At 39.3% G+C, this 6,156-nt stretch overlaps 1 long non-coding RNA gene across 2 annotated transcripts in view; it reads right to left on the bottom strand.

Annotated features, from left to right (window-relative positions):
* Positions 1 to 631: 631 nt before the first annotated feature.
* LOC118331221 overlaps positions 632 to 6,156 on the bottom strand; it is a 42,605-nt gene continuing 37,080 nt past the window's right edge. For both annotated transcript variants that reach the window (XR_004796873.1, XR_004796872.1), the window contains exons 2-3: positions 2,124 to 2,237; positions 632 to 1,946 (exon numbers count right to left, since the gene is read on the bottom strand). This is a non-coding gene — a long non-coding RNA (uncharacterized LOC118331221). The remainder of the gene's footprint in view (positions 1,947 to 2,123; positions 2,238 to 6,156) is intronic.

Below are 6,156 nucleotides of genomic sequence, written 5' to 3'. Positions count from 1 at the left end.
GGGTGGAACGGGCTACGGGCAAGGTGAGAAACGTCTTCATTCGATCACTTTAACACCTTTAAAGTGTACAGTTTGTTTAGTTTTCCCTATGTTTGTACAGTAGAACATACCATTTCTACTTAATCGTTAAAAGGACAAACAATTATTATTATTTTGATTAACGTTGGACCAGGTGGTGCTGGTACAGGAACCGGTTTCGGACCAGGCGGTGCTGGCACAGGAACAGGTTTTGGACCAGGCGGTGCTGGTACAGGAACCGGTTTTGGACCAGGCGGAGCTGGCACAGGAACCGGTTTTGGACCAGGCGCAGCTGGCACAGGAACAGGTTTCGGACCAGGCGGTGCTGACAGGAACAGGTTTTTGGAACCAGGCGGACTGGCACTATGGAACCGTTTTGGACCATGGCGCAGCTGGCATTCAGGAACGGTTTCGGACCAAAAGGCGGTTGCTGCACAGGAATCAGTTTTGGGAACCAGGCGGTGCTGGTACAGGAACCGTTTCGGACCCAGGCGGTGTCTGCAGAGTGAACAGGTTTTTTTGGACAGGCGGTGCTGGTACAAGGAACCGGTTTCGGACCAGGCGGTGCTGGCACAGGAACAGGTTTTGGACCAGGCGGTATCGGCACAGGAACAGGTTTTGGACCAGGTGGTGTCGGCACAGGAACAGGTAGCGTCAGACCAGGGGGCCAAGGATTAGGAAAAAGAAAACCCTCTAAATCTGGCAAGTAATGATCATACAAGTAAAACTATAAAGCAGGTGATACATTTTATTTTTTACTGATGGAGGCATGCGTTAGATTTGACTGTTTTAATAAAATAATTAGCAGGACATTGTTTGACCAAATTCTTTCTCATCCTTTATTTCAGGTTATGGAGGAGCTGGGTATGGACAAGGTGAGGTTTGGGTTAAGATCAGAGATCGTAAATATCTTTTTATACATTAATGTGGTATCTAGTTGTGCTAATATATTTAGATCTGTTTCCCAGCAGGAGGATTGGGAGGAGGTACAGGAGGTGGTCCTGGTGGAGCTGGAACTGGCCGCCTCGGCCCAGGAGGCGCTGGCACTGGTGGTTATGGCCCAGGAGGCGCTGGAACCGGTGGTTATGGCCCAGGAGGAGCTGGAACTGGCGGCCTCGGCCCAGGAGGTGCTGGGACCGGTGGTTATGGCCCAGGAGGCGCTGAAACCGGTGTTATGGCCCAAGGAGGAGCTGGAACCGGTGGTTATGGCCCAGGAGGAGCTGGAACTGGCGGACTCGGCCCAGGAGGCGCTGGAACTGGTGGCTACGGTCCAGGAGGTGCTGGAACAGGACCAGGGGGCTTTAGACCTGGTGGTGCAGGTGGATATGGACCTGGTGGCCAAGCACTTGGGAAAAGGAAGCCTAAATCTGGTTACGGCTCATCGTTGGGTGGAACTGGCTATAGACCAGGTAAAATTCTCCACTGATGCATATAAATACCTAATTATAACTTTCTAATAATTACTGATGCAAGTTCGTATTGTACGTTGCCACCAAGGCTCTATTGTAGTACTGTGCTCTACAGTAGACACCAAATCACTGTGTATTATGACTAAGTGGAAAAAAATCTAATTAAAGGACTTGATAATCTTTAATATGCAGATATAGCTTGAATTGGTTCAGCAAGTGTTAGCCTCTTGAAGGATATAACATTTACTTTTATCAGAACTAAATAAAACAACAGTGACATTTCCATATTATTATGTATAATTACGTTTATATAACAAAATACAATAAACTTGAAGCTTTGTCACGACGGTTATTAACTTGCGGAGATACTTATCCGTTATATTACTTTATATTCATGTATAGTCTAATTTACTCCAACCCTGCCTCTGTTCATCAGGTGGTGGAGCAGGAGTTCTTCCTGGTGCAGGAACAGGAGGTATCATTGGAGGCTCAGGTGAGTTTCTTGTTTATAATGGAAAACTAAAGAGTAAAAAGATGAGTTACTGTTAGTGTAAGTGTAAATCGTTACAGGTCTGTCAAACATGAAAAATCTAAACTAGCAAAGCCTTTTCTCTGCAAAAGGTACACTGTGTATCACAGTTATTTTCTGGGGATTTTAAGTGCTGATGTGACTGATTTATACACTTTCATACTCACTTGTCTGTCCAGGTGGTGTAGCAGGAGGAACAACAGGCACAGGAGGTTCTGCAGGAACAGGCCAGGGAGTAGGAGGAGGAGCAGGCGGCTTACCAGGTCAGTTCAAATGGAGTCCTTATAAAATACAAAACAATAATATAAGTATAAACATTTGTATTTTTATATTTGAAAACAAATGCATTCACAATACCACTGCACAGTAAATACATCTCGTGTCTGCTGATGAGACCAGTGAATCAGAAAGTGTAATCAGTGTAATCAGAAAGTGCATTATGCAAGTGATGTAATGTGACCATTGCTCCAGCAGGGGGAGTTGGCCCTGGCTATGGTGGGATGGCTGGTGGGGGCTATACAGGTAAGACAGAAGCACTTTATGACACTTTAATTTTCATTATTTTAACTCTCACTCACTCTTTGTAAAGATTAAAAATGAATTAATTAAACATTTAATAAACCTTGTAGATACACAACACACATGTTATATGCACCAGGGTTATTATAGTAAACTAAAACTAAACTAAAAACTAAAACTAGGTGTGAAAAACACTTAGACTTTAGGAAGACTTAAAAATAACTGAAACTACATTGTGTACTTACAAAACTAACCAAATTAAATAAAAATATAGAGGAAATGTCTTTAGTTTTAGTCTTTGTCAGTTTGGTCAAATAGGGTTAGAGGGGCATTGGTGCATTATGTTTATTGAGACTGTCTACATGAGTGAGTCAGCTGCCTTCATAAAGAGTTGTGTTTGTATTGTATACCTATTCTGAACTTATTCAATCTAACCCCTGACAAATACCCCCCATATTATAATTACAAAATAATACAAATAACTAACTTATACTACTACTGATAAAAACTCTTTAAATTAGAAAAAACTCAACTGAAATGAGCAAATCCACCATGAAAACAAACCAAAACTAAATAAAAATAACAACTAAGAACGAAACTAAAACTGAAAATACACAACTATAATAACTCTGATGTCCACACAAAGTAGGGAAATGCTTTTATCCTTGGAGTCAGGCCTTGCATGGTGAATATTTGTTTTGGCTTAATTTCATTCACGTCACTGCTTAGATTTTAAAAAAAATGAGACCATTGTAAAGATTATCTCTTGTTTATTATGACTATGTCTTTCCTTTTATTGTTCTCTAGGATATACTGGGGCTGGACAAAAATGTAAGAAAACTCACTGTGTCCTCTGGGATAAGCATGCTCTCTTGACAGATCTCCAACATTAATACTTCACATAGATACACTAAACACATGAGAGATGATCATTTTGAAATTTCTTTTGGAAAAATGTTTGTTTTTATAATCATTAGTTCTAGGTATTATTATAGGGAGCCTTTAGAAACTGTATATATATCTGCCTAATAACTTTTACTTTCATGTCTTTTAGCCAAAGCACAGAAGGCAGCCAAGTATGCAGCTATGCAGGCCTTACTGGGTGCTGGGGGCTACAGAGGTAACAATCACTCACATTATATTACTTAACAGTGAGCCATATCTTACATAGTAAAACGTTGTACTGGAATTTGATGAAATTCAGTCGAGTAAAACAACACTTTGTAGTTGAGTCATGAGCAAGTGTTGTAACTTTTAATAATGAGTTGAATTAGGCTGCTTGACTAAGCTGATTAAGTTTACAAAGACAAACAGCGTATCAGCACACTTCCCAGACTGCACTGTATGAGGTGTAATAATTCTCCACAAAGTCCTGTTCCTTCTACTTTAAAGAAAAGTTACATGATGGAAACATTTTGATAATTTACTATCATTTTATTTAGAATTAACTGTGGTGCAAAAATGGTTTCCACAGAACTGCCATGTCTTACAGTCTCAAATACAGGAACTAAGTGGCTCTGTGCTAAATGACCCTCCTAACTGAGATAACATCACTGGGAAGCTATTCTGACTATGATGCTTGTTAGTGTGACGTGTGATGAACTCTTGTTGACTAAACTTGATGTCTTAAGTTTCCTACATTTAAATTCATGTATTATTTTATACTACAACGTCAAACTATTTATCCAGTTCAATTTTTTAAGCCATTGAGAGAAGTTGTGTTTTAAGTTAAACCAGTTTAACTTGTTTTACAGTATAATTTTTGTTATATGTCAATGGCGGACTAATTGTCTGTTCTGTATGTAGGCGCTGGCTGTCAGGGTACATACTGTGGCCGAAGGAGGAAGTGAGAGACCAACAGACAGGAAGTGACCTCATAAAAACAACAGTGGTGCTATTGCATGATCCCAGACTCTAAATGTCTTATCTGCCATAGAAGCTAAAGCTTCAACACATTCCATGTTACACTTTGATTTGCTTCGATTTTATACAAGCGTCTCTTTCAGAAAGAGCACTGGTTCTCAACCTGTTACTGTCCTGATTCCTTAAATGCTTCTGATGCAGGCTGCTATGCAGAGCGCAGAAATGTGTCTTTGCCGTGTTGTTGTTTGGATAATTCAGCGATTTGACTTTGGTCAAAAAACTAAAAATATTCACAATTTCACAACAAAGACAAACAAGTTAGAACAAGTTAGAATACGTCTGTATTTGTTATAATAGTATTTTTCTCCACATTAAACACCCTGTGACTCCCCGGGGATCCTGACTACCAGGCTGAGAACCACTGAAATAAGGAAAAATTTCTTCTTAAATTGTGAGGCCAAGCTGTATTATAATACACTTTATGTTTATCGTTGTTACATCATTTGTGTTCCTGTGCAAGTATCACGGTGAATCCTCTGGGTGAAGACTGATACCAAGGACACCCTCAGGGCAGCTCCTTCAGACCTGTCTGCATGCTGACACAATGTTTTTTTTAATCTTCAAGGCCACACTTTTATCCAGTTTGACTGTGTTTTCCTAGGGTCTGCAGAGTGTAATGTGTAATGTAATGTTTGTTTGGAGGAACTGTGAACAAAAGGGACTCCAAGTGGATTTTTTTATTTTCATTTTATGGTGTGGTGTTTTGACTGGTCTTTATCTGATCCCTGAAAAGCAGCCTGTGTTCGTTTAATCTGCGCTCAGGCCTTAACAGTATCAACAAATGTGGAGGTCCTCAGCTGTTAACACAGATTCTTCCACTCCACTCACAACATTACAGACACTGTTTTATAGCTACATAACACTAATTGGTATAACATTTGGTTAACATGCATATTTTTTATGTATTTGTAATGATATTATTGTGTGGCTTAGATTACATTTGCTGTTGAGGAAAGCATTCAAACTAAATGTGAGGTAATACTGTATGATTAGAATACATGATAATGCATTTAAATGACATCTGAGGAGCATTGATTACTGTGTTTTTTTCTTTTTTTGATGTACCTCCTTTAACACTGTTGGAAAATTGTTCACATTTATTAGTCTTTTTAAATTATGCTGACAAAAGGCAGAAAAAGCTACGTGCTTTATCTATTTAGTCTCATTTTACGAATTCAAGTGCATTAATACAGTATTAAGAGTTATTTTGTGTGTGTGTGTGAGTTTTAACAGTTTTTTTAAACTTGTGTACTACGATGATAAATATAAGTTCTTTGTTTTCTACATTGTCCTTGAATGTGTGCTGAATCACAAGTACTCTGTGATGTCATTTGGATAAAAAAGTGTAACTGAATCTCATCTTGCATCCGAGCTCACGCTTGTGTCTCTATCATGTAGCTCAACATGTGTTTTTTAACATCTGTGTTCTTTATGTGGCCAATGAAGAAAATGATGCACTTTTGTACACTTTCAGACAATGCTCTCTGAAATAAAGAAATGACCAATGACTTGTTCTTTCTGCCTGTTGTAATTTTCAAGTAGAGGTGGAGGAGGAAGCGTGTTAATCTGTTGTGGCATTTTGAAAACCACAGGTTAGGCTGAAACGAGAAAAAGGAAACAGCTCATTTCTGCTAAAAAAGTTAGAGCAGCAGTCAAGCGTTGTCTTCATGGTGACTTATATTGAGACTCTGACCAAGTACACACTACAGCTTATTATAGTTGTATATATAGTTGTATATATAGTGTATAGTATACACA

This window comes from Morone saxatilis, unplaced genomic scaffold (assembly GCF_004916995.1).
Source record: "Morone saxatilis isolate NCDOM2014 unplaced genomic scaffold, NCSU_SB_2.0 Contig20, whole genome shotgun sequence".
Classification (NCBI taxonomy): domain Eukaryota; kingdom Metazoa; phylum Chordata; class Actinopteri; family Moronidae; genus Morone; species Morone saxatilis.
Note: the sequence above shows the minus strand (reverse complement) of the source record. Positions and strands in the feature narration are given on the sequence as shown.